Source organism: Athene noctua, chromosome 12, assembly GCF_965140245.1.
Source record: "Athene noctua chromosome 12, bAthNoc1.hap1.1, whole genome shotgun sequence".
In the NCBI taxonomy this organism is placed as follows: Eukaryota; Metazoa; Chordata; class Aves; order Strigiformes; family Strigidae; genus Athene; species Athene noctua.
Genome location: NC_134048.1, coordinates 16,150,333 through 16,166,316, shown reverse-complemented (window position 1 = coordinate 16,166,316; position 15,984 = coordinate 16,150,333). Strand labels below are relative to the sequence as shown.

Here is a 15,984-nt window from a genome sequence, read left to right as displayed (position 1 = left end):
GAATTAATTTACACATTTACATACATTAATTTGCCCTTTGAGCAATTGCTGTAAATATCTATCTACTGTTGTCTCAAAAATTAGGTATCCAGCTCTGCCACCTGTGCACAGCCCAGATGATGCTGAAGCTGCAGGGCTGCTGGGGTTGCCTCATACTGACTTGTAAAAATTTAATTCTTTATCCCTTTCTTACTCAGCATAAGGCTGATAAAACAGTTTCGTTGTTTGTGCTTCAAATTTAGCAAAAGTCGTATGGTTTAGCAGGAGCTTAATTATATTTACTGTAGAGTTCAGCTAGCTTTTCCAGGTTTTTTTTTCCCCTCACGGTATTGCAGAAACATGCTGGTAGTACAGCTGAAAATATCACTGCTTGATTCCTTCCCAGCAGATGGTGGTGCCCTTATAATTCCGATGGTGCCGATGCACTAATATAGCAGAGCTTCAGCCACCAACAAAGAGGGGAGGAGGGAAAGTCCAGATTTAGAAGTTCATTGGCATGTGACCCTTCATGTCACTGCAGTGATCTCAGTGAGATGCTGCTATTAGGAGACTCGGAGGGTTTGTGTAGTCACAGTGGTGACTGAAGTGCAGCATAAAGGTAGTGGATTTTAAATCAGCTTTAGCGGCTACCAGTACCAGTCTGTCCGTCAGCATGGAGTCACCTCCCTCGGTTCTCTGCAGGCTTGCTTTCACGGTATTGGCGGGATTTGCCTTCGTCTCTATAATACTGATGTTTTTAACAATATTTTTCAGCTTGTTAAAAGTGTGCTGTGTCTTTGCCTCTGGGCACTGGAATAGCAATTAACAGTATCAGTATGTAATGAGGTACTCCATATAGGTTGAAAGAGGAAGTCTTCCTTTTCCTCTAATGAGTCCAGCGAGCATCAAATGAAATTCAAACCTCGTGGCTTACTGGGAGGTTTTTTTCCCCATCTTTGTGCTTTGTGTTGGTGTGAGTGAGTCTTGGTGTCCAGGGATTATTGTTCACGCTGATGGAATTGGGTGTCTGTGGTCCATCGGTACTGAAATTCTCTGCTGAATATTTCTTTTTATGGCTGGCTCCCCATCAGAAGTCAAAATTGGACAAGCCCTGTACTTCAGGGATATCTTTGACCTTGCTAAACCACATCTTTTTGGGCTGGAGCTAGATCCAAGAGGCAGCTGTACTCAGAGTCACAAGAAGTTTGCATCTGGAGATGGATTTCAAGTCTTCTCTCTGCTGTATTTTCCCTGACTCCTCCATGAGCTACGCTGTACTACTGTGCAGTTGCTCTGACAGGCAAGACAGAGATTTTGTAATTAGGAGCCTTCCATCATATGGTGTCCCTGCTGCGTTTCATCGCCAGCTGTCTTCCTGGGGCTGAGGAAGCTTTGCTTTTACCATGCTTCACACAGCATTAAACTGTGTAGAAAAGGCTAAATATTGTAGGCCAGATGCTGCTTTCCCTTTGCCTTTTATCAGCCTAGAGAGTAATTTCACTCCTGGGATGGCACTTTGCTCATGTTAACTGGTGCATGACTGCAAGAGGCTCCCATTCCTCCTCAGTCCTCCTGGTCCTCTGGCACAGAGAGGACTGTTTGCAGAGATTCTTTTCATAGTGGGCTGATTGTGTGGGACCACCTTTCCTTTTCCACTTTGGGGTAGTTTGGTGGGTTTGATTCCAGCTGCAGCACGAAGGCAGGCAAAACATGTAGTGTTTTTCTTTTTTTTCTTTTTTTTTTTTTTTTTTAAGGAATCCTTAAAATGGGTGTGACAATGAGATTTTTTATCATCAACATGTACTTTGACTGGAGCTAACCTCTCTAGATATTTATCTAATAAAACTGAAGTTTTCTGCAGTATCCACAACACCAAGAGGCTTTCTTTGAAGATGAACTCATACCCACTTTCCTTCTCCATTTCTATTTGGAGATGCTTCTTACCCTGCTTTTATCCTGTGAGGGAGGAATTTTCTGAGCCTGAAATGAAGAGGCAGCCCCTGAGGGGACTTTAATACAGGGAGGTTACAACTCAGACAATAATTTGGGTCAATTTAAATGGTATGTGGGTGTGGGTTTAAATAAATAGCTTTAACCTTTAGCTTACTGATGGATCTGAAAATAGTTACAGAGATGGACACATTGGAAGAAATGTGTACCATTGCTGCCAGCATTACTTTGAATAAATAGATCACTCTTCAGGGCTGTCAAGCCAGCACCTTCACCAGTAAAAGGAAATAAGCTTTTTTTTTTTCTTTTTTTTTTTTAACCAGAAGCCAAGTTTTAAAGAAGCTCTTACCTTTTGTTGATGGCTTTGCATTCACAAGCCTGTACTTTGCAATTTGCTTCTATCAACTGGACTTTTAATAATATTCATAAATCTTAGTGGTTATGTAATTGCCCAGTTACATCTGTATGTAGACTCTCTCTTAAAGGCGAGAATTAAAGCATTTGTTGATCATGACTGAATGTTATTACCTTATTTCAACCAGGAACTCTTTCTTTCCCATTATTTGTGGCTCAAAAATAAAAAAAAATAAAATTAAAAAAAAAAAAAACAACAAAAACCCCAACCCAAACCCAAAAAACCCCTCATGAAATTATTTGCTTAGTTTACAGGCCAAAAAGCAGTGGATGTGCTCTAGCTCAGTAAAAGTCCTCTCCAGTGTGTGCTCTACCACTGCTGTTGTCCAGATTGTAAATTTGGAGTAGGTATGAGCTCCTGTAGCTTGCATCTAGGGGAAGAGAGTAGAATTACCAGCAGAACTCTTATGCTGGCATACAAACATATATCTGGAGAAAAAAAAATTAATTTCATCATTATTTTAAGCTCCTAACAATATGAAAATCTCATCCAGAGTATTGTAATGAAAAGTAGCTATGTGGCAGCTACTCAAAATTGTCCACAAAGAGTTGATTTAACGTCAAAATTTGCAGTTAGTTGGTGGGAGGGGAAGAGAAAGTTGTTCCTTTTCTGAGAGGACTGAAAAATCTGTTTAAAAGTCAAATGAAACAGAAGAAGCAATAAACAAATGTAATGGAAATGTTTTGTTAAGGTTTCAAAGTGTCGCTGAAGCCAAGCTATGAGGACTGCAGCACAAGCCTAAAGAGAGCTGTGAGGACTGAAGCACAAGATGGGTCTTCAGGCTCACTGCTTTGGAAGAGGGAAGTTGGGAGCTGCATGCCCCCAAAAGCCTCTAATTCCTGGGGCTTCTTTTCTTCCTTGCCAGGCTCTTTGGTGAGAGCACTCAGAGCTGCAGAAAACAGCCTGATGATCTTGGTAATGGTGACTTCCCTGAGGAAAGAAAAAGCTGGTGTTGGGTGTCAAAGGCTTATTTTCTCCTCCATGTACCAGGTGCTGCTTGGAGGCTGAAGGTCTGCCTGTGAGGAGGGAAGCTGCAGATTTGTTCAGGTTTATGCTGGTGGGTTGATATTTTGGCACTAAAAAGCAGTGTTTGTCTACTACATCCTACAGCACTAACCCAGTCAAACGGCAGGGTGTCCTCCCTCTTCAAAGCTGGAACTGCATTTTCTTTGCAATGGCCAGTAGTATTAAACAGCAGCGTGTGTTGCCCACCCTTAGTAATGATGAAGCTCAGCAGCATGGGAATTGCCTAGATAAATAAGATGCTGATAAAGAACTACCAACTTAAGATCTTGTAAAGGCAGTGAGATTTCTTGGAGGAGTGCAAAGCTATTTTCAGCCACTGATTTGCTCCTGTAGCATAAATGTAGGCATGATAAAATATGCAGATACTGTTTCATAGTAACCATCTTCTGATAGATAATAATGGCAAAGAAAAACAGAGTCGTAAGTTTGGCGTGGGCTACGGTTTTAGTACCGTTTCCTCCTGCAGGTTGTTACTACTGGCTGTACCTGCTGAGTAGCAAATACGTAGTTGCAAAGCATTCCAGGGACAAATAAATGCATTTTCACCGTTTATACTTGCAAAGATCATTACCCTGTTACAAAAGGGTTGCGGCCTTGTGTTCTGTAAAACATACCGCAGTCTTGACCCTACAGAACTGTGTCATACCATGACAGTACGAAGCTCTGTGGGAAGATGTTTTGGCATGCGTTTCCATAATGAAATACCTTAAATTTGCTTATGCAAAACAGATTGGAAATGATTCACTAATGTGCGAGCAAATTTTGCATAGAACCTGTTACAAGAGCAGCACATTGGTCTTGAGCTTGTGATTTGGTATTTTGTGGGTGTGGGAGTAGCTGTGGGGTTGCTGAGACTGGAGGACAAATTGCAGCAAGGTGCCACCAAGGACGAAAGCTTAAGGGCTGAAGTCCAAAGGGATGGACGTGAATGAGACCATTCACTGTACAATGGTAAGGATTGAAAGGGAGGTGCTTGAGAGAGGTAGAGAAATTTTTCAGGCTATCTGCCAACTCTCTGGTTAATCAGGATGAGGAAGAAAGTAGCCCAGGTGGTTTAGTTGTTCTATAACTGTTTGCAAGAGTTTCTCAAACCCTTCCCTGAAGCATCTGCTTCTGCTCCTGTCTGATTTGGGTTTCTGGCCTAAACAGAGCACTTGTCTGATCTGCTATGGCAGATTCCAAATTCTAAATATCATATAGCATAATCCGACACAGCGATATCCCCTGCAAGGTGTTTATCTTCCATGCCCCGGGCATTTTTGTGACTTTACGTTCATCCCTTGGAGACTTCTACACTGCTTATCAGTGGAGTATTCAAGGATCTATACACCTAACAAATGCCAACCACAGCGAGCACTGGAAGGCCAGTTGGTGTGTTATCTTTATCTGTAATTCTTGTATTAAAAAGGTAATGGTCAGTGTTCCCTTTCCTTGGTAACAGCAATGTTAAACACGTCTCTACGTCTGTGGGGATGCATAACTGTGTATACATGCAGGGAACAGTCTGCCACCTGTGTGTATATGTATGAACTTGTATGTGTGCCTGTGTATGGACAGATGGAGGGCAGTTTGTCTGATATATAACGTGGGCAGGTGTGACTTCAGTTATCTGTGGAGAATACAAGCGCATGTGTCTGTATGTGTAGCTTTAATGAGTTAGCACAAATGCCAGAAAGATGAATATTGCAGTATGCACTTGGAGGAGTGGAGCACCCTGCAGCTTCAAAGGCTCCCCTGGCTAAACCATGCGATGTGCCAAAATCTGCAGCCGACTTGCCCTCTGACACTGGGTGGTCGCATTGGAATGGGAGGGGTGAGTCTGAGTGGGGATGGTGTTGGTTATTCATGTAACAATTTGTATTAAGTAGGCACTTTCTTGTTCGCTCCGTTTGATCTTTTTAGACACCGTAATTATGGATACAGTCTTAACAAGGATGACAAAGGGCCTCAAGGGTTATAAACTAGGAGGAGAGGTTAAGAAAATTATGTTTATATTCATTAGAATAGAAGCGATTAAGAGGGGTCGTGACCAAGGTGTACAAAATCCAAAAGGTATTGAAGAAAAAATGATGCCACCAGAATATTCAAGAGATAAACTGTGAAGACAGAGTAAGTGGAGGGCAGGTAGCAATTTGATTGGAATTGGTTGTGGGACATTTTTAGAAGTGTATTGCTCTCTGTGAGGAAAATAATTTACACTGATCAGTGGGCTATAGGAAGACAGCTTAGGACACAAATATGTTGATAGCTAGAAGTACAGGGTATGTCACATACCTTCCTTTTGAAGTGTCTGAGCAGGCTGGGTTTGGGCAGAAGGTAATTAAAAAAGGAATTGAGCTTTTGAGCTTGTTTGGAACATAAGTTGGGATGCAAAATGTTGGGAGGGGGAAACCCCCACACTTTCATATTGAAGATACCTTTGTGCAAACTTGTTAATTAAAGTAGTGGTGTAAAGCTGAGGTATCCAGGGGCTCTAATGCAGACAAAGACTAGATAATTTGGAGGGAGTAGCACAGCAAAGAAATTAAAACTCTGATTAGTTTTTTTTTCCCCATGTGCCTGTTTCCCACTGCCAGGACAGTGCCAGTCTTTGTGAGTTCTTCCAGGTGAGGGTCTCCCATCTCTCTGCATCGTTCATCTGTAGGACTTTATAGGGAGGAATTCAAGATTCTCAGTGCCTGTTGGGTACTGTGGTTTGCACAATGTGTATGGGTACCTCAAGTGTAAGGCAGAAATAAACTAGCCCCTGAAATCCAAGAATGATCTAGAAGACATTTAGTCCTGCCAGTTTGTGATGCATTTCTTTAGTTCTTTGCTTGAAGAATAAAAAAAAAAAAAAAAAAGGAGGCACATTCAAACCTCTTACCCAGTCATACTGCACTAATGCATGTATATATTTTTTTCATGTATGCATACAGTCTGCTCCTCAAATTTATTAAATGATCTCTATGTGTTTCTGCAGAACTCTATTCAAGATTTAAAGCCAAAGCTTTGCTAATCAATGAAACTTACAGCATTTCAATCAGTTTAGCTGAACATGAAATAAATTGCTAGTTCTTGGCTCTGTTAGATGACTACAGTCCAAGAAGAGAAAGCAGTTATTTTTAGACTATTTTTGTTCAATTTGAAAATCTTTTGTGAAGGAGATTGCAGTGATGATTTGAGAAAATGCATTTTACTAAGACTAAGGAAGCTGGCAAGCAAACTGATACTGGTACTTGAGATTCAGCCTAGAGGTAGATATAGCTGGTATAGCTGAAGAGTTTAGTCTTCAGCAATATGTGGAGGAAGCTTGCTGGCTGTGTGTAGAGGACATAGGGGCTGTGGGTCTCAGAGACCTCCATCCCACCTTTTGATTCCTCATACAGTGGATAATTGTGTGAAAATGTGGGTGTTTGTTGTGTCCCTTCTAATCATTGCATAAGCTGAGGAGGGGTAAGGAATGAAAAACCAAGAAGCTTTTTGTTCAGCCCTTTCCCCTGTGCTATTCAGTCCAGCTGTGCATTGTTCAGCAGGAGGGCAGATGTTGGCATAGTAGGGCACACCTGTGCTTTAGCACTGCACACAGGAGGCATCTTGTGGCTTCCAGAGCTCTCTGCATCCAAAGTTTGTAGCCAAGCCCCATCGGAAGTCAGTACATCTAAACCTAGTATCAATCTTGCTAAAAAAAATGTTGTAAGGAACTAGCATGGCTACACCAGGAGCTTTTCACTAATGTGACATGGTACAAACTTAGCAAACAAAAAGTGTATGGCTAAGAACAACACCGGTTGTGCAGTCGCACAGGCTCAAATCAGAAGGACCGAGAGGCAAAGTCAGTTACAGCTATACAGGGTTATAAAACGACTTACAAAAGCACTGGCAGTAAGAGGAAGGCAAAAGTCCATCAGTAAGAAAAGGAAGCAAATAAATGGACTAGACAGAGAAGGCAGAAATACCAAATGCCATTATTTTGCACTGCTCTTCACACAAAGGTTAATAATTGTGTCAGATCCATAATAGTGTTCCCTGTAAGAAGGGGTTATGAGCAAAGGCAAGAACAAGATAAGGAGTATTTAGATAAGTGTGATATATTTGGGTCAGCATGGCCTTCTGAAATGTACCCACTGAATTATTTACGACAACTCTCAGAAGCTTATGGAGGATAGGGTAATCATGAGAAGTCCGGAGGAGGACAAACATAGTACCTGTCATCACAGAGGACGTTACAAGGGATAGAGACGTTTGTAAATACTCAAAAAGTTACAGAGCAAATTATTGAACTTGCACATACCTGTGAGCAGAAAATAATATCTAACATGCTTTATTAAGCCCGAGCTAATCTAATTTCCTTCTCTGATGGGGTGACTGATCCAAAAGAGAGGAAAGCAGAAGCACTTTGTCTTTGGCCAGGAGTCTGGCGCTCACTTAAGAACCGTGTTCTCATATCTGAGAGAAAGCTGAGCTCAAACTTGTAGCTCTCAACCTTTCTGATTGTGGGTTGGTAGAAGAGGTGCACATTACCAGGTAGCAAGAAATTCACTGGCCAATAGCTACTAATGGCTACGCACCTGACTTTAACAGAATATTTAAGAACAGTTTACAAATATTTAACTCATATGTCCTTGCACATTTTGACTATGGGGTGTGAGAAGGATCTAGCTTAATAATTTTCATTAGTAACTTGGATGATGGACCAGAAGGTACATTTTCAAAGTGTGGATGAGCCCCAATCATTGAAAAGAAAAACCAGTGGCACACATGCAAAATAAGAAATTGCTGTATAGGGACCTCAGGGGATGTCACTGTGGATCCCCAAACTGATGGGTGGCAAACAGAAGCTGCTGTGACATGGTGTTCACAAAGGATGTAGGCAACCCTAGGGAGAAGCAACAAACCCAGCACTAGCACTGCTAGTATTAATCTGTGGTCTACTGTACTCAGAAAATGCTGCAACTTTTTTGAAGAAGGGAGGTAACCTGGGGAAGTTGGAGGGAACAGTACTGGCACATTCAGGACTATTTCAGAGCAGCTGCTTAACGCAGAGTTACGGCCTCTTGTTACCAGACTTCAAGGTGCGCAAATGGGTAGAGAGTTGCCTTGATAACAAAACCAAAATTTCAAACTCTCTATGCATGAATACATGATGTGGATGGATTTATGCACTCATAAATCCAGTTAGGCTCCTGATTTGGGAAAACACTGAAGCATCTGCTTAACTTTTTCTATGACAGGTTTTAAGCAGGTGCTAAAAGCTCTTCCCAGAATGAATTGCTTTTCTGAATCGAGGCCCAATCAAACATATGCTTGTGTTAGAAAAAAGATGTATGCAGTAGCATAAATTCTCTGAAGGGGGAGGGGAATACGCATTAAGATATTTTTAAATGTCTATTTTTATAAATGCTTTCTCTTAATGGAAATTGCTGTATACAGCAGTATACTCTGCTTTGCTCTCTCTCTACCATCCCTTTCCCCAGTGTATTTACTATGAAAGAGTTTTGCCTTGGGCAATAGCCTGTACTGCAGTGGAGTATCACATGTAGAAAACTTATCTAACATCATACAAAAATGTAATAGGTGGGCAGAGGATGGAAATCTAGAGGTAAGCCTTTAAAAAGTTGTCTTAAAGATAATTCTTTTTAAATATTCCTCAGGCTTTTGCATAAAGTTGCAAAGTAGGCATTCCAGCATCTTATACAAGCCCTGGATTTATGCTCTGTAATAAACGTATCCATAGGGTGCTGCGTTGTTGTAATGATAGTGAATGATAGTAAAATTAGGAGAATTAATAAGGACTCAGCTGGAATAATTTAGCACTGTGATAAGTAAACTCTAACCTAATACTCAGTGTACTCACAGAACTATTTACAAAGCATATTGAATGCAAAAGTCTGAGGGGAATCTTCTACAGAAAACAAAGTGAAACCCTAATCATAAACAAATGCCACAGCATGTCATTAAGAGGATTAAGTGGCTTGAAATTGATGTCTAAGGCATTTGGTTGATTGTTGCTAAAAATACCGTATGCTTGACAACTATCTTCTGTTTGCCATCCTCTATTCTGCTAGTTGTCTGTCATGCAGTGTTATCCTTGTTTACCAGCACTGCCTCATACTGGGTCTTTATCTGTGACGTTTGCTGCTTCATGCCAGGCAGTCTGATGTGTTGGCACCAGTCAGTGCCAAACCAGTAATACCTTAATAATAGTGAGGAGAGGGCAGGTTCAGGAAACACTGGGCTAAAACCAAAATGGAACCGCACAAGACTTCTGGAGTTCATTAAAAGTAGTTTCTTCTACAGCTTTTTAAACAAAAGGCTTAGGTGTTTTAGTTTGAATTTTTTTTTTTTCCTAAGAAATATATCTTGAATTATAGTTGACAAAATTTTCAAAAAATTTTGAAATGTCAGTGAAGCATTGCACAATTGCACAAGTGAGTGAGTTTTGTATGAACTTTAACTCATCGTAGCTTTCTGATTAATTTCTGAGATGTTGATTTTGGTCTGATTGGGTTTTTTTTAAAGTAACAAATTTTAAAGGTAGAAGAATATCTTCCTCTGCCCTGCTGTTCTTTGCTGTTCTCTCACTGGGCTATGCTTTGTTGGGAGGAAGAAGCTGGGATGTGATTTAGACAAGTCAAATGTTTCTGAGGCAAAGCTGTGAAAGTGGCATCATTGTATCTCGGTGAATGTTCCCACATAGATTGCTTTCTGATCTTTTCAGGCTATCCTTAGAAGCTCATGGAGAAGTGTGTTGCACCAAACTCCTAGATACATGATAACACAAAGCAAGAGACGTGGTTGCTTCCATGACTATTTAATGTGTGAAAGTTTGTTGTGACCCTGAGCACAACAGTCAGTAGGACAAACTGCAATTCTGATTTAAATCAAAAAATTAATGGAGAGTCTTGCAGAGATGACAGTAGTCTTTTGATCAGGTCTTTGTAGTGAGGATGCAAAGCACATGCTCTTGCAAGAGGATAAAGATAAACTGTGGAGGTGGCCATGTGGAAATCTGCACATGAAGGCTGAGGGTAAGGCAGCCTTCACCTGCATCGCGTCCGGCTTGTAGGTGCAGAGCTGCCTGCAGCAACCTGCCATGCTGGTTTGGATGTGTATATGGAATAGTTCTAGTTTCAACCTGATTTAACGTACTCACCTGAAATATCACCTCTTGTCAATTTTGGGGACATTGAATTAAACTGTCAAAAATCGCGTGTCTTCAATTCACAGGTTGGATTTGGGTGTTAACAAATTCTGGCTCTTGCCAGTTCTGTGTCTTGTACCCATACAGTGCTGTGTTATACTGAGCTGTGTTTCTTTTGTATTCAGAGAAAATTGGCACCGAGAGATACTAGTGTGTTTGCATAAGGATCAGTAGTTTTATCCTGCATAGTTTTAGAAAAGGGAAATGTCGGATGGACTTGTCATCCTGGCTCAGGTCTGTTTTATTGTGATGGGAGCTAAGACAAAGAAACCCCAGACTTTAAATTAGAAGTTCTGGGGTTGTGGTTTTTTTGGGGGTTTTTGTTTGTTTGTTTGTTTGTTTTCCTCCTGCCTTTATCAGTTTTATAATAAAAAATCAACTGTATGTCCTGAATCCAGCCTCTTGGACACTGTGAGGTATTGTTAGCTGAAGCCACAGGATTTTTCCCTTGGACAGGGGTTCACGCGTTCCATGTCGCTGACTCTGCCGCTGGGCTGCAGAAAAAAATTAAGAGCAGGAAAGTTTTAAACTGTGATTTGACCCATTTCTTCTCATGTAGGATGAGATGCCAGATCCACTGACCTACTGCCTCTCTTTCCTGGACACTTCTGTCCTTCCTTTGCAATACAGTTACACCGTGGTTGGGAGTGTAGTCTGTAATCTAGACCTAATCAACCTGTTTTGAGGACACCCGCATAAATAAATATTGAACATACTAGCTACTGTCTCTGTAAGCACTGTCTCGGGGTTGGATCTTTTATTCAGCTTATCTCGTGCACTCGGCAGACTAATTATTAGTAGGCCTAAGTCAAAGAGAACTTTCACAGAAGCCCAAGCAGAAATGAAGATCACAGCAGCCCCTTCTGCCTCATGCTGATGGCCATGCCACCGCAGCTCTTTAGTAATCCTATCGCCCTCTGGGAAAGTCACATATTTAAGGAACATAAGCAGGAAGAGACGGTATCTGCTTTGTGCTGGAGTTGAAACACATTGCCAAATGGAATTAGAATTTCTGTCTAGATGGCAGTCAAAAATAGCCTTTCATCATATGTTAAGGTAACACTCAGATTGTTCTGTAAGCATTAGTAACTTAATTGTATTATTTTGAGGATGCATGCATAAATAAATATTGAATATATTAGTTATCTTGCATGTGGAAATGAAGCTAAAATACTAGGGAGGATGGAGACTCCTCACTCCTAGGTGTTGTTTCTTAACAGCCTTGCTATTCTGTCTGTGAGCTTGATTATTTTGAGCTACTGTGTTTCTCTTTTTGGTTGATTTAACCCATGTAGTCCTACATTCAGTGAGCATTTAAATGACCAGGCTAGATGCAATCTTCATAAATTATTACAGACCGGTGAAAGTCCATCAAACTGCATAAAGGGTTTTGGGTGCAGAACAGTAAAGGAGCTTGCTCCGAGTCACAGCTGGCATCTTTATCAAGGAAAGAAAAATAAAATCTTTTGAAAATACTATATGTAATGGACTATAAATGAAATAAATGTACTTGTATATCAGAGCAATCCATTAAACACACACAACCTGCTGAGAGATACAGCAGTATCATTCCTGTATAAATCAGTTCATAAACTCATTTTTAATTTTTTGGCAGACTTATGAAGCCAATTAGCTTGGTAATAAATATTCAGCTTTAATGGGGAAGTAAATAATTAATGTTATTGCCTTTGTAAATTTAGCTTTTCAGTTATAAATTAACATAATTAAAAGAGTAATGTTTCGGTACGCATTTTACCAGCCAATTCTAAATCAAGCAATTAAACTGTAGGTTTTCCACATCAAATGAGTGGAGTTTATAATGATACAAACTGTAGGCATAAATTTGTTTTTCATGGTCAGAGTCATTACAAAAACATGAAGGAAAATATTCTGCAGTAGATATAATCAAGTATATTATTTGAAGAACCATTAATATATCCTTTAACTACTTTTTGTTGTCCTTCCACAGTGAAATAGGAAGGGGAAAGCATACTTCCCATCAATCTCTGGCACTGGGATAATTGCCTGTGTGTAATTGTAATGGCCACTATAAAATGGTTATCCCTCGACAGTGGTTGTCACATCTCCTTGTTGGATTGATTGGAAAACCACAATGCACAGTATGGATCTGAAAAGATAAAAATTACACTGTAGTCATTAATTTGAACTTCAGGCTCTCTTACATCAGCTGAGAATTTGATCATTTGTTTTTTCCCCTCTACTTATTGCTTCATATTTTTGTGATGTGCATGTGCTCTTCCTGTGTCATCCTTCAAATTTAGTGAGCAGTCTGAGCGGTGATGCTTTTCCTGATAAGAACAGATGAGCTAGTGGGAATATGAAACTATTTCTAATCTGAATGCAGGTCAGAGCTGGTGAAATTCTTCCCTTTCAGTAGCTGTTCCAGAAGAGCAGAGCATGTGGCTGTAACTTAAGGTTGACTCGAGAGTTCAGGGAGGTTGCGTCAAGATTTCTGAATTTGTTTGTGAGAGACAACTAAGGGGAGTCTGAAACTTAAAAGCTTTAGAGACATCAGACTGTATGAACTTGGGCCTTTCAATTTTTTTTATTGGGAATTCCACAGAGCATTTCAGATTCTTTGAATGGTGTCAGTTTGTGACTTTTAAATATACTACTTTTCATTAGAAAAGGGGAGAACCCAGTAGTGACTCTAATGTGCACGTATGGACATACCCATACTCACACACACACACGTGAAAACTTGAAGTCTGAAAATTTGTCTCTAGTCAGAGAAGTCCTGAAAGCCACCACTGAAAAACAAGCGCTATAGACATTTCTAGTTTTGCAGCCTTCACAGATTATAATTTATCCTGGACTGAGCCAGTCTATATAGCTCTTAAAAATGTTTCTAAGAGCAGTGTTTTGTAAACTGCCAAAGGTTTGCAGATTTGTAATCAGAAGAGTTTCTTGATGCACATCCCACATCCAGACCTGTTCACTGACATTTCTACAAGTTGTGATTTCATAGTCATTTCATGTCACAAAACCCAGCGGGCAAATTTATCACTGGCAAAAGCCCCCTGAAGTCAGTGAAGTTACACCAAAGATAAATTCAGGTCAATAAACTTTATTTTAGTGGTGTTCAAAATGGTTGCAGTGCTATGCAGATAGATAGCTGTAGGCTTTTTTGCAGTATCCAATTGTTTAAGGGTGATCGGATTGAAAAGAATTTACCCTTGAGATTAATTTGTGCTAACTGACTTAAATACATGCAGAACTACAGTACGGTTTTGACCATATTATTATTTGCAGTTTTAGAAGGACTTTAAAAAGAGGCAAAGCACACTGAACTCTCATGCATGATTTCTATGGGATCATATTTCCAAAAACTAAACACAATTACTTACTAACACGATGAACTGTGGGTGGAAGAGACAGGATCCAACCACCTGATGGCACAGGCAGTTATCTTGTAAGCACTGCTGACTCTATGTATCAATGTGCATCTGTAGAAAACGAGATTTTTTTATCAGTGATAAGGCCAATTTCTGGCTCAAATGCTGCCCTGTTATGAATAGTTTTCATCTGTATTTCATTGTTATACTTCGGCCATGTCCAGATTTAGATGGGGTTCAGGTGCATTGTACGGTTTCTTTGCTGACGGTGGCTAAATGAGTCTTTTCATCTCATGCCAAGCTCTGCCTAGGCTTATGACATATTTCTGGCTGGGGTCTACTAATCACGGACTTCAAACGGAATCAGCAGTCTAGAGCTGTGTCTGAAGAGAATTCAGCGTATTTCGTAACAAGGTCATTCTAAACTCCCTTATATTCGATAGTCTACTTTTAGCTGCTTTGGTTTTCAGCACAAATCGAAAGATTGCTTTGAGACTACTGAGCACCTAATGAGATTGAAGGCAGTTCAGATACTTGCTGTTCAGGCTGGCTCTGCCGTGCAGCCTGCCGAGTGCTGTATTTCTGCTCCATTCGTTAGGATTTACAGTGTGCTGAGGAAGCCAGCCTTTACTGACTGAAGCAGTGTGACACTGCCTTATTTTATGGGTGAACAAGAGTATTTCAGATAGTTTGGTGACTTGTTAGCCTATCTCAACTCTGCTCTCCAAGAGCAGACAGCAGGACATGTTTAGATGGGTGAAATCAAGAACTTTCTCATGTGGAGTCTGAAGCAGAGGTGCCTTCTGCATCAATTTTGGATTGCTCATTGCTTTTTGGCCATTATTGAAGTTTTTCTGTAGTTCAGCATTTAAATCTAGATGGACTGGTCCAGAAAGCATAGACTGGAGCAGTGTGTGTGCTTGGAAAGGAGGGAAGACATAAAGGGAATCTTGATTTGCAGTTGCAAATGTGTTGGTGGCTGTGTACCAAAAGCACAACTTCTGGGGCTTGCATGTGGTCCTGTTTCTTTATGAACCTTTTTAACCTGCATCGACTTTCTCGAAACTCCTGACACTTCTCCTAGAAAGCTCTGGCATCCTTCTGCTCTGGCCTCTTCTTGGCTCTCTGGTGCTCTCACCCAGACCTTACAGTCCTCATAAGCTGGTGCAGGCGTCCGTTTGCCATTGCCTCCTACCTGATGCTCTTCCAGACCTCTGTGTGCCCTCCTCTCTCTCCTCCTGGCTCTGTCCTTTTTGTACTAGTGGCTGAAATTATAGCACTTAAAGGCTCTAGAGATTTACCAGGCTTTTATGCTGGTTTCCAGCTCAAGTTGAGGTTATTTTTCTTCAAATATACAATCCAACACAGGAAAAGCTACATTTCAGAAGTTAGGTTGGTGTTTTTCAAGTGTCAATGAATTTGATATGCTTTTCAGGCTAACGTATCAGATCTGTGCACTGAGTGAGGCTGCCTTTGTGTGTCATTTATGGACTTGGTTGACTCTTAAATTTCCCCTGGCTTGTAACAGTGTAAAACTTCATCAAGGGACGGGAATTCCAGAGTGACAGCACATTGGATACAATTAATTTATACAATGAAACTTTTCAGAGTTGAAAAGTGAGTTAAACCAACTGTTTTTCCTAATGTAACTAAACTTGGCTCAAAACATCAAAGGAGAATCGCATTTTAGACTCTCAGGAAATGCATCAGGGTTTGACACTATGTGTGGCTTCTAAATCAAAACATTGTGAATAATAATCTAAATTTATAATGAAAAACCTTACTCAGATTCAGGGTTGACAAATGACTGACAGCCGTGTGTCCTCCAGGTGCCACAGAATACAATATACTTGTATTTTCTCTAACATTTGGTATACCGGCTTATCCCAATATGTTCCACAGAGATAAACAATAAAGTTAGAGTTAAATAAATAACTTTAGAGATAAGCAACTTTAGCAAAGGATGAAAGGTTTGCTTAGCAATGACATTTAACAGCAGATGAAGATATGCATTTATTTACTCATTTTCCAACAGAAAACGGGTTAGAAATGGCAGTAACACAAAGCAAAGTATC

The 15,984-nt window shown here is 40.4% G+C and overlaps 1 protein-coding gene across 3 annotated transcripts in view; it reads left to right on the top strand.

Moving 5' to 3' along the window:
• Window positions 1-558: 558 nt before the first annotated feature.
• SGCD (sarcoglycan delta) overlaps window positions 559-15,984 on the top strand; it is a 236,495-nt gene continuing 221,069 nt past the window's right edge. For all 3 annotated transcript variants that reach the window (XM_074916280.1, XM_074916282.1, XM_074916279.1), the window contains exon 1: window positions 559-694. The gene's annotated coding sequence lies outside the window, so the exon portion shown is untranslated. The remainder of the gene's footprint in view (window positions 695-15,984) is intronic.